Genomic DNA, 12,463 nt, shown 5'->3' with positions numbered 1-12,463 from the left:
AATGCTTAACAGCTACTTAACAACTAACAATGGTTAAACTATTTACGGCTAAAAGCACAAGGCTGAGATAAAAGAAAAAACCGCTTTGCCAAGTGTATCAATTTTTATAGTGTGGGCCTCTACCTATAAACTACTAGCTGAACTAGTCTGACAGCATCTGTTCCGGTGTGCTCATGCAGGATGCCGAGGAATGGTTGGCACACTGCTAGAGCTATTGTGCAGATGACAGAAAAAAGATTTTTCGACATGTTACAACTGGGAGTAGGCCTGTGTTATGGAAGTCTCCAAAGCTGAGACGTGTTTGGATAAGATTTTCAGTTCTTGGCACTCTTTTTAGTGCACCAAACTAGAAATTTTGATCTGAATATGAACTTCCCTGAAGTCTGGAAGAACCGAGAGATAATTCTCTGGTTTCAACCCATCTATACTTAAGAAATCCTTCCAAACAATTATGTCTTTGTGAAATTTCTAGGGCTTCTATTGTGTTCAGATTTTTATTGCATTCTCCTCACCATGAGGCTACAGTTGGGACTGCTGAAGTCACACAGACCAGAAACTGCAGACAACGGTCAATGTTATAAATATTCTGAGTAAATAATGTAAATCTCAAAGTTACGTAAAGGCGGAAGGGAAAACATAATCCCTGTCTGGAAAGTCACCTGAACACTTAAAAAGTCCAAACAAATAGCAAGTCTCAGAAAATGTGAATGCATGTTTGTGGGAGGGCAAGGGAGCAAAAATTTCCTTGGCCTCTTCTCGACAAATAAATTACGGCTTCTAAAACAGGTTTCTTTTATAAACACTCCCAGGGATCAACCAGCAAGCCCTTTCTTTCTTTATTCCTCCTCTCCCCCACACCCCCAAGGAATGCTTTTACTCTTGGGCTGACTCCAAACAGAGGAGTTCTGGAGAATGAGAACTTTCCTTTCCTCTTCCTGCTCAAAAGCAGCTTGAATATGCTCCAAATTTTTAAGTTTAAAAACAAAGAACTGTCCCAGTACCGAGATTGGAAAAATACGGTCACTTTTCCATTCCCTAAGGCAGTTCTAAAATACCAGGTGGGGAAATGGGGGGGGGGGGGGGGGCAGAGACACATTTTCAGTCATCTTAAAGATTTTAATATCAAGCTCTTCAATACAGTCTTCCCATCTGCCAGGCTCCACCTGTTCCTGTAGCAACAGGACATACAGTGCAGTGTGCAGCACTGGCACGCAGATGTTTCAGACTGTATTTCTTAAGGTGTCCATTTTCCCTTTAGTATATGCATTTTGCCATCAATAGGAATTCCACACATGCAGGGCCCAATTCTACAAGTTTCCTGTGACATGCAGAGCAGCCTCAATGCCCATTAGTGTGCTCAGCATCTTCAAGGATTGGGCTTGTAGTGAAGGGAAAATAGATTTTTAACAAATTAAAAATTCTTCAACCAGAGGACAATTTTTAAAAAACTAATATTTAAGTAAATACGTTTTTTTCTCCAGTTTGGTAACAGTTATAAACACATCAAAGATTTACACGTGTTTTCCTTAGTTTTCCAGTGGTCATAAGGCATACATACCTATTTCTCTCCAGATCCTTTCATAGCTGAAGTGCACACAGAATAGGTCAGGTATTTTGTGTGTGTGTGTGCGCGTGCAAAACTCTTTGCATTCTCCTGTTCCTGGGACCACTATATGTTGAGTCTGTTCCCCTGTGTTATTAGAGCATCCTGAGGCTACTTTGACAGACACTAGCTGCATAAGCTGCAGCCAGGGATTAGTATGTTGTAGAGATACACCATTCACCCTCCATCTGTCTGGTATAGTAGGAACATGGGCGTAGCTGGCATAAGAATCTCCATGCCAGCTCCCTACCAGAGAATCCCCTTTGTTCGGGCAGGAATATTCCAAGGAGCAGAGACACCACTGTAGGGCTACACTGCAGTGGAAGTACAGCACAACCAAACCACACTGCATGAGGGAATCTGGCCCCTAGCATATAGCCTGGGAAATTAGCTACACAACTCAATTAATTTTAATGGGAGTCACATAGGTAAATTCTCATGCGTTGTGCTGAATATTTACCCATACGATATCTAAGGGTTAATAACAGCATTTCTAATGATAAAAGCCCTGCTTCAGTCAGGGAGGAGTGTGAAAGACATCCAAATAAACTTGACAGTATGAAATGTTAAAATATTTGGAATATTTAAGTGAATCTTCTTCAGGACAGAATGGACTTCTGGACTCTTATTAATAAGGGGCTGATCCTGTGAACACACATCTCTACTTAAATGGGACTATTGAAATGCATAAGTCAAAACCCAAAGGTCAAAACCTAAAACAACCTTCTTGACTGGAGGTGATGTGAAGGGATCCTCAAACCTCAGATGCTAGTCCAAGTTCTCTAGTAATGCTGCATTTTTGAAGTCTTCTATATTAAAGAGCCAATCTAATAATAATAATAATAATATTTGGAGATATACCTATCTCATAGAACTGGAAGGGACCTTGAAAGGTCATTGAGAGTCCAGTCCCCTGCCTTTACTAGCAGGACCAAGTATTGTCCCTGACAGGTGTTTTGTTTTGTTTTTTTGCCCCAGATCCCTAAATGGCCCCCTCAAGGACTGAATTAACAACCCTGGGTTTAGCAGGCCAATGCTCAAACCACTGAGCTATCCCCTCCCCCCCAAACTGCTGTACATTGCATTACCAAAAATCCATTGTGAGAACTTTAGTGAACACCAGATTATAGCTGCTTTTGCTTAAACCCACAGTACTAAATATACAGATTTCAAAAAATCTTTTGCACTTTAATTGCAGACTACAAAAATTTAGCCATTTCCCAGCAAACATACTGATTTCTAATTTTAAACAGTTATTTGCTAATCATTGCTAATCATTATGCAGCAACTTTTCGCCCTCAGTGGGGTTCAGCATTAGATTAGCATCAGCTAAAGACCTGAGAGTTGTACCCTGTGGCTAAGTAAGGGGAAAAGCCATGCTGTTAGTTTAATAGTTTGGTCAGATGTTACTTTTGATGAAAAAGAAGAAGATTGGGTCTGTGGACTCTGATTTCACTACTGTGACAGTTCTTCCATCATGGGAGAAGTCAAGCTTTCAGAATAAGTGTGACAAATTTTCAAAGACCATCCTTAGAACTGTTCTAGGCTTTTCCACACGTGAACAGCTATGCATGGGAAACCTGAATTACTGCTCATCGCAACAATCTATGGCCCTGGTTCAAATACAGTATAAGTCAGCAGGAATCTTCTTATGTAAGCCCTATGTAAGCAAAACTTGCAGGTGCAATTTTAAAGTTTGGCTTTGAGGATGGCTGAGCTATTTTAACTGTACCCACAATATTCGCAGGCAAATACCTCCTAAACAGAAAAAACCTGTATCTATATGTATAAATGGGGTTTTACAAATGCAATGGATAGACCCACAAACTTTAAATTTTCCATCTGTCTACACAAATGGCCTCAGATGTAAAAATCTAATAATGATATCCAAAGGAAACTCATGTGCTAACTTAATTAAATCATTTGCAGTAACATCTAGAACATGGTAGGCTCCAAACAGACATACAAAGAAGGGACAGTAATTGGAAGTTTAAGATTTTCAAAACAAAACTTCCATTCCTGAGTTTTTCCAGTTGTCTGTTAAATGTATGGCGTTGTCTAAAACTCAGGGCAAGTGCCAGAGAAGTCACAGAAACAAAATATATGGTTATTATACCAAATGTAGCTTCTGATGTTTTTTCTTTTTAAAGTTGGGTGGAGAGAAATGAGAGAAACTGACCAGTAAACGCTGAATGCAAAAACGTGTTCAGCCTAATCTTCCCAGTAGGATATAAAGTGTCAAATCAGAGGATCTGCACAAAGTATACTGAAGTGCTCTATAAACCATGTAGAACTTGCACTGCAATACCCACATTCATATGGCAATATCAGATTTGGCTTAACAATAGTCAGGTGAGGCCTTTTCTACACAATATTGGAATTAAAAAGCCAATTGCAGGGGATATTTTTAAGTATTGCACTATCCCAATAAAGACTGTCACAGGGTGATTGGCCCTGGGGATTAAGACAGGGCCCGGGCACCTATGCCTGAATGATTCAACCCTAAGCTAATTGATTAATTAGGCCCTGGAAGATGGGGGAATTTGTTTGGAATACTCTACCAATAAGGGAGTTTGACAGAGGATGATTAATTGTTACTCTGGGAAAGAAAGGCAGGGAATATAGAGACAGAGAGCTCTGTCTGGACAGGAAGGACGTCCCTATGGACAGACCTAAAAGGGAGAAAACAGACCTTTTATAGGGGAAGTTGTGGAGGGAGGGTGTAGGGGGTGATATTGCTGCAAGATGCTCATTAGCAGTCAGGAAGACAGCCAGGGAGCTGGAGAGAAGTTGCAAGAACTGTGGTGAAAGGCTAAATTGAAGGGGCAAGCTGGTATTGAAGCCAGCTGTTGGAAGAACTTTTGTAAACCCTGAATTTAGGCCAGGGAGGCTAGGATTAAAAGGACATTAAGTTAAAATAAGTGATACCCTGAGAGGGGAACATACTGAGAAATTTCTGTTGGAGTAGATTCTTCTTCTGGGAAAAGGAGGCAGGGAATTTGCAAAGCTGGCCTAATCCAGGAAGGGGAGCGAGGGAGGCAATGGGTATACTGTTAGAGGCATAAATATAAAAGAAAATTAATTCCAATGTGCCTCAAAGTAGCTGTATTAAACAGATATTTGTGTATCTGTCTCAGTTGACACACAGCATTTCTGTGTCAGGCCAAAGGAACTAAGAATGACATGAATCCCATTTGGTGTCTAGAAATTATAAAAACAAACCAAAACAATATTAAAAAATGGACTAAGAAGAAGAGCAGAAAAACCGTTGCAAAACCAAGAAAAAAGAAGTGGGGAGGAAAAAAAAAATCAGACTATAAAATATAAAGTATCCTGAGGCAAAACCAGGAAATAAAATCTCAAAAGTAAAATATGGCAGAAGAATCTTTGTCAACCACAAACGTGTCAAAAACATGGCAACTAAGGAGAGAGAAAAAGAACCTGCATTCAAAAAAAGTGATAAAGTAATGAATGGCAGAACATTATAGATGGCAATAGAGAAATAGAAAACATGTGTGAAAGTATAATTTTTGTCCATTTGATCTCTTGCAATGACTCATCTAGAGGCATTGTAGTCCCTCTACCGATAGAGCCTTCGACTGGCATTCAGGAGACATGGAGTCTATCTCTGGCTCTGTCACTGGCCTGCTGTGCGACCATGGGCAAGTCACTTCCTCCTTCTGCACTCTATTTCTCCACCCTCCTTTTGTGTGACTTGTCTCCTCGAAGTGTAATCTCTTTGGGGCAAGGACTGCCTTACTATATGTTTGTACAATGTCCAAAACAACTGAGATTCAAACACAGCTGGGCCTTCTAGGCACTCTAATAATAAAATTACATGCAGCAAGCCTTTGGTATGCCAAAGTAGTGCAGAAGTCTCTTATGGTGGTTAGAACCCAGTCCTTGCTGTAACTGTAATCAGTCAGTCGAACATTTATTTCTGTCTAGCTTTTGTATCATTATGTATTATTTGAATTACTGTAGTGCTTAAGAGCCCCAATCGCGCACCAGGACCCCATTGTGGTAGGTGGTGTACAAAATGGCAGTCCTTGCCCCAAAGAGCTTCTAATATAAATAGGATTCAAATCTGCACAGTGCTGAATCTATTGTGAGATGCTGGGCAGAATTTTTTTTTTCCCCTAAATCTCAATTTTTTCCAGGACAGGAAAATTTTTCCCCATCCTAAATTGGAACAGAAAGTCAAAAAAATCTCAAAAATGTTGGCAAACTGGAAAAAAATTCAGTTTGGGTCAATCAAAATGTTTCATTTTGATAATTATGAAACATTCCAGTTTGGTTTTAAGTTATTTTATTTTATTTTTTATTATAAATTATCTTAAATTTTTAAAATAAAGTCATTTCAAACTGAAAAAAAAAAATTACTTTGTTCTGACAATGCCATAATGAAGAGTTTGACAATGGGAAAACTTAAAAAAAAAAATTGAAATGGGAAATTTGCCAAAACCAATCCTTTCTCGGTAAAAGTTTTGGTTTCAATGTACAGTATTTTTCAAACAGAAAAAGGTTTATCAAAAATTTCCTGACGAGCTCTAGTGCTGAGTACATTTACTTGAAATGTTTTTCAATGGGAGTTGAGGGACCAGTGCTGTTCAAAACATTCAGCGATGATCTGGAAAAAGGGGTAAACAGTGAGGTGACATGATTTGCAGACACAAAATTACTCAAGATAGTTAAGTCCAAAGCTGACTGCAAAGAGTTATAAACAGATCTCACAAAACTGGTTGACTGGGAAATAAAATGGCAGATGAAATTCAATTCAGATAAATGCAAAGAAATGCACACTGGAAAACAATCCCCAACGCATACAAAATGATGGGGTCTAAATTAGCCGTCACCACTCTAGAAAATATTAGACTCATTGTGGATAGTCCTCTAAAAACCATCTGCTCAATGTGCAGCAGCAGTCAAAAAAGCTAACAGAATCCTAGGAACGAGATAGATTAGGAAGGGTTAGATAATAAAAGACAGAAAGTATCATAATGCCATCATATAAAATCCATGGTAAACCAACACCTTGAATACTGCATGCATTTCTGATTGCCCCACCTCAAAAAAGATATTAGAATTGGAAAAAATACAGAAAAGGACAACAAAAATGATAGTGGTATGGAACAGAGTTCGTATGAGGAGAAATTAAAAAGACTGGGACTGTTTAGTTTAGAAAAGAGATGACTGGAGAGGATATAATAGAAGTCTACAAAATCAAGAATGGTATGGATAAAGTGAATAAGGAGATGTTATTTACCTCTTCACATAACACAAGAACTAGGGGCCACCTAATGAAATTAATAGGCAGCAAGTTTAAAACAAGAATAAGGAAGAACTTTACATAAGGCACAGTCAAAACTGTGGAACTCATTGCCAAGGGATATTGTGAAGGCCAAAAATATAACTGTGTTAAAAAAATAATTAGATACATTCACAGAGGATAGGTCCATTAATGACTATTAGCCAAGATGGTCAGGGATAAAATCCCATGCTCTAGGTGTCACTAAACTTCTTACTGCCAGAAGCTGGGACCGGATGACAGGGGATGGATAGGGTTGCCAACTTTCTGACTGCAGAAAACTGAACACTCTTGCCATGCCCCCAAGGCCCTGCCCCTAGCTCTTCTGTGAGCCCAACCCTCCGCTCACTCTCCTCCACCCTCGCTCACTTGCTCTTTTTCACCAGGCTAGGGCAGGGGGTGTTGGAATGTGGGAGGGAGTGAGAGCTCCAACTAGGGGTGCAGGCTCTGGGGTGGGGCCAGGGATAAGGGGTTTGGGGTGCAGGAAAGGGCTCCAGGCTGGCGCCGAGGGGTTTGGACCATGGGAGGGCATTGGGATGCTGGAGGGGGTGCGGAGCATGGGGTCTGGGAGGAAGTTTGGATGCGGGAGGAGGCTCGGGGCTCTGGGAGGAGGCTCAAGGCTGGGGCAGAGGCTTAGGGTGTGGAAGGAGGTGAGGGCGCAGGCTCCCAGTGGCGCTTGCCTCAAGTGGCTCCTGGGAAGCAACGGCATGTCCCTCCAGCTCCTAGGCACAGGGGCGGCCAGGGCCAGGGGGTCTCCATGTACTACCCCTGTCCGCAGGCACCGCCCCCACAGCTCCCATTGGCCACAGTTCCCAGCCAATGGGAGCTGTGGAGCTGGTGCTTGGGGCAGCCCCTGCACCATGGGCAGGGGCAGAGCGGGGAGCTGCCCCCCTGACCGCCCCTGCACCTAGGAGCCGGTGGGACATGCCAGCCGCTTCCGGGAGCCATGTGGAGCCAGATGCTGCAGCCAGCCGGACTTTTAGTGGCTTGGTCAGCTGGGCTGACTGTAGCCGCCGGGGTCCCTTTTCTACCAGGCGTTCTGGTCAAAAACTGGATGCCTGGCAACCCTAGGGATGGATCACTCGATAAATTGCCCTGTTCTGTTCATTCCCTCTGAAGCATCTGGCAATGGCCACTGTCGGAAGACAGGATACTGGATCTAACCCAGTATGCCCATTCTTATTTTTTTATGCACTTGAGACCTTGCACAATCAGGCCTATAATGTCCTTTGCAATCTCTCATCATATATAAATTAAAGAGTTTAACCTGGAAAATGGAAGAGTTAGTGGGTTCCTATTTGAGGTGTAACTAGAGAGCAGTGTGATTTTAGGATAATTTCATATAGGGCATCGGAAGTAGAAGCAGTTTAACAATATTTCCAGTGTAAGAAAATTTACTATTCAACTTCTTTTAAGTTTTTATATAGCTGTTAAAATGCAGAACAAATGTGTGACTAAAATCATTTTAAACCTGTGGCTAGAAACTGAAAGGAACTGGATAGTCTCACAAGTCATGTATTGACGTGCTGCGGTGGAAATCCAAGATAAAAAAAACTGACCTAGTCATCGGTGTTATCTCCAATAAAAGATGGCCTTTCAAGAAAGCAGCTTGAAACCTGACATGCTAGCCCATCCTGAATCCTGTTTTTGCTGTTCATTAATTTAGAGATGGATTAAGCATCTATTACTGAATGGCTCTCAACATTATGTGTAAAGTAACTTGAAAAATGATAATCCAAGCAGGCCTAATGTTTTAGGAGCAGACCCTCAGCACCAAAGCTACTCTCTTGTTGTAAATAAGGCATGAAAATGGGCATCGATAAAATGACCCAAGCAATTCCTCTTTAGGAGTTCTGAGAACATCTACAGAGGATGTTATTTACTGGTATGATACAGTTGGTGCCTTTTAGTAGTAGCTTGATAAATGTGCAATAAAGCCTGAGTCCTCATCCATAAAGGTTGAGGAGACTGTTGGAACTATTTTCACTGCAATCAAGGCAGTTGCAGCAAAACCATTTTATAAATAAACTGCATGCCAAAATCATCGTTATTGTATAAACAAAATAAACATTACATAATAAGATATATTTGGTATGCAGGGAATTCAGGCACTGTGTATTGTATTGCAAATAAACAGTGACAGTTAAACCAAAGGAACTTAGAACAGATCTTTTGGCGCAAGCAATTCAGCATTCAGTTTCTTCCAATAGTGTTCAGTATCAGATACCGAAGAGAAAAGGGACTTTTCCCTCTTTCCCCCACTCCAAAAAACCCCAAAACAAAATCTCAACAACCCCAATTCTGCATATGAGAAATTCCTTCCTAACCCCACATTCTCAAGTGATAAAAAAAAAAAATCATGCCATGCTTTGAACCATGAAATGTGGTTACTCATCTCTTAGCTTGTGTAGCTGTAGGTGTTACTAATGGTCAAAATTACATAGCTCATTTAAAAATCCAGCCACAATGTTTGTTTCAGTAACCTCCTGTGAAGGCAAGTCCTACAGGCTGACTCTGTTCTGCACAAAGCAGTGTTTCATTTGAATGCTTCAAAATTACTGCAGTGTAGTTTAATCTAACTAAAAGTAAGGGGCAGCAGGGACAGAGAATATCACAAATCTGAAAACTGAAATTTTTCGTTTTCGAAGACTGAAATGAAAATTTCAACTTGAAACAAATTTTTCAAACAAAAATCTCGAATCAAAACAAATTCTCCAGTTAAAGTGTTTCATCTGAAATCTTCACAGGAACCAATTTCAAATTTGACTGGCTTTAGATACCAACAGGATAAGTGGGGGTTAGACAATAGGTCTTGTTCCCACTCATATGACTGAACTGATCACTAACTTTGGTGATGGTCTCGGCCATGGTACATTAGCAACAACCCTGGGCATCCATCCACCTTTCTGTAGGGCATGGAGCTATCTTCATCTCTGAGTGTACACCACAGACTCAAGTTCCTGGGTTTGCAGAGCTGATGTTGATGAACTTGAGTCCTGTCTACATTCCTCTGCTTAATCCACCCTGCCATGTGTGTGAATGGATTTCACAAAGTGCTATTTTCCCATGCTTCTAAATTATGTTTATAGGCAACAATGACAAATCATAGAAACTAAACAATACTACCTGAAACATAAGAGTCATCCATGCTTATATATTAATTCATTCTAAAAAATTACGGTATATCTCCTCTAACTGGCAAAACACTTACCTCTCTGTAAAACCAGATAAAATGTACTTTCTTCCAGCCTTTGTACACTCTTAGGGGCCGCAATTATCTTTTACTATGTATATATAGTGCTAGAGAAATGTGGCTCTGATCTCGGTTGGTACCACCAGAAACACAAATAATTAATCAATCAGAGTGCCATTTCATGCAACTGAACAAGTGTCAGGTGGACAGGGAATATGGAAATTAATATATAGTTCATGTGCAGATTATCTGCTAGAATATGTTCTTAACCAGTTTTTGTTTTGGTTGTTTACTTAAGACTAAAGCAAGAGTGCAATTCTTCTAGTATTTTTATGATTATAACAAAGAAATACCATGCCATTAGTAAACTAACATTGTTTCCAAGGTTGGGTCATCAAATTTTAAGTTAAGGCACAATTATAAAAGCAAAATTAATATACCTGGAAAAGAACGTGTATAGTTGGTTCTTTCTGTTTCAAGTTTTCATTCAATCCTTGCTGCTTCTGTATAAGCGTCTCTGAAAATTTCTTCACCTGAAATTAGATTTACATTATGTAAGATTTCTTATGAAGATGGGTAAAGCAGTTGCATCAATTACTTATACATGCTATAGAAACTTATCTTAGTGTTAGACTACTATATTGTTCCAATATTTGGTATGTAAGTTAGCCTATATACGGTGTATGTATGTTTATGACAACCATGCAACCAAAACTATCTGGCATAAAAATACAATTGTAGTAACTACACAAGAATGAGGCACCTAAATTGCATGAGCATTTTTGAATACACAATTCTATAAGCACAATTTTTCAAAACAGTCTCCTAATATTTACATGTCCTCCAATTTAAATGGGATGTAATGATTCATTCATGAGCCACAAACAAAATAAAACTTAGTTTTCTCCAATTAATAGTAAGTCAACAAGCATAAAATATAGTATTTTAACAGCTTAAACTTTCTAAGTATCAAACCACAGTGAAATGTATATGGATAAAGATGAAACTTGAAACAAAAAAACTCGACTTTTTAAATTTTAATGTGCACATGCAACAAATTGGTTGCAAAAGAAATAAAGTTTCCTTGTCAAATAGGCAGAGAAATAAATTGTGTCACATATGTTGGGCCAATTAATGCTCCCCTATTCACATCCCATTACTCACATGAACAGGATTTTGCCAGTAATGGATATGCTCTAGGGCCAAAGGTATATGGGAAGAGGTTTTGAATTTTGCCACTATGGTTCAAAGGGTTAAAATTAAAAACACTCCTGAATGGGAGTGGAAAGACAGGGAACATCATCTCTCCCTGTCCTATTCAAGTTGAAAATGGTTCGAGATGTTCAGATTATTATGTCTCATTAAAACACTGGAAAAATCTGGCGGGACTTTTGTACAGCAAGTGGAAGAAACTTAAGTACAAGAGAAAGACAGTACAGCTGTATGAAAAGACAATCAAGAGGTATAGGGTGAACAAAGACAGACAGAGCACCTTTATAGTAATGTGAGGATGATGATAAGCTATTTTTCTTTAATTAAAGGGATTGCATATGATTAGTGGTCAATAAATGCCAAGAGATGTAAGGTATTTATTTCCAACTCTGGGGGCATTAGGACCCAGGAGGTATCTCCCCTTCACCACCACTCCCCACACACATAGGCTTGGGAGAAAGCTGCAAAGAGGAACCAGCTAGGACTCAGTAGGGGCAAAAGTAGACAAAGAAGGGACCTTTGGAAATCTTTCTACAGTTCTGACTGGACTTTCTCTACCTTGTGCTGATTGACTATTTGCTCCCACCCTCCCTCTTCCCCACAGTCTCTTCACCTCTGCATCACTCCTCTTACCCTTTCTTCCTCTTCCTTTCAATGTCCCCTCTTCCCTTTCCTGTTCTTTCCATTTAGCTGATGCCCTCCTAACTAAACCCACCAAGAAAGAAAGAAATCATTGCACTAACATGACATTTGTTGTCAACACACTGTTCACTCTGCTGGTGTGTTCTGCCCCTCACCCAACCGGGTCTGTCATGTCTATTTAGATTGTAAGCTCTTTAGGGCAGGGACTGTCTCCTACTCTGTGCACCAGCAGACCCATTCTTGGTTGGCCTTTAGGCACTTAAATTATCAATATTTTAAACTGGCTTGTACACAGTGAATACTAAAGTATTTTAGCATTGCATCCTCTAGTTAAATAACAGAGTAAAATTCATCGCTGCCTGCAGCCTCTATGTAGGCGTTTGAAAAATAAAATCCACCAACTCAAATCCATGGGTAGGCAGTGAGGCTAGAGCACAGTCTCTCTGCAGCTACTACTTCAGCCTACAGGCTGGAATAGTAGCCACTGCCCCTCTGTATCTCTAAT

The 12,463-nt window shown here is 40.1% G+C and overlaps 1 protein-coding gene across 2 annotated transcripts in view; it reads right to left on the bottom strand.

Annotated features, from left to right (window-relative positions):
- Nucleotides 1-12,463, bottom strand: part of SMPD3 (sphingomyelin phosphodiesterase 3) — a 240,130-nt gene that overhangs the window by 143,758 nt on the left and 83,909 nt on the right. For both annotated transcript variants that reach the window (XM_054049328.1, XM_054049329.1), the window contains exon 2: nucleotides 10,545-10,637. The gene's annotated coding sequence lies outside the window, so the exon portion shown is untranslated. The remainder of the gene's footprint in view (nucleotides 1-10,544; nucleotides 10,638-12,463) is intronic.

This window comes from Malaclemys terrapin, chromosome 14, assembly GCF_027887155.1.
Source record: "Malaclemys terrapin pileata isolate rMalTer1 chromosome 14, rMalTer1.hap1, whole genome shotgun sequence".
Classification (NCBI taxonomy): domain Eukaryota; kingdom Metazoa; phylum Chordata; order Testudines; family Emydidae; genus Malaclemys; species Malaclemys terrapin.
Note: the sequence above shows the minus strand (reverse complement) of the source record. Positions and strands in the feature narration are given on the sequence as shown.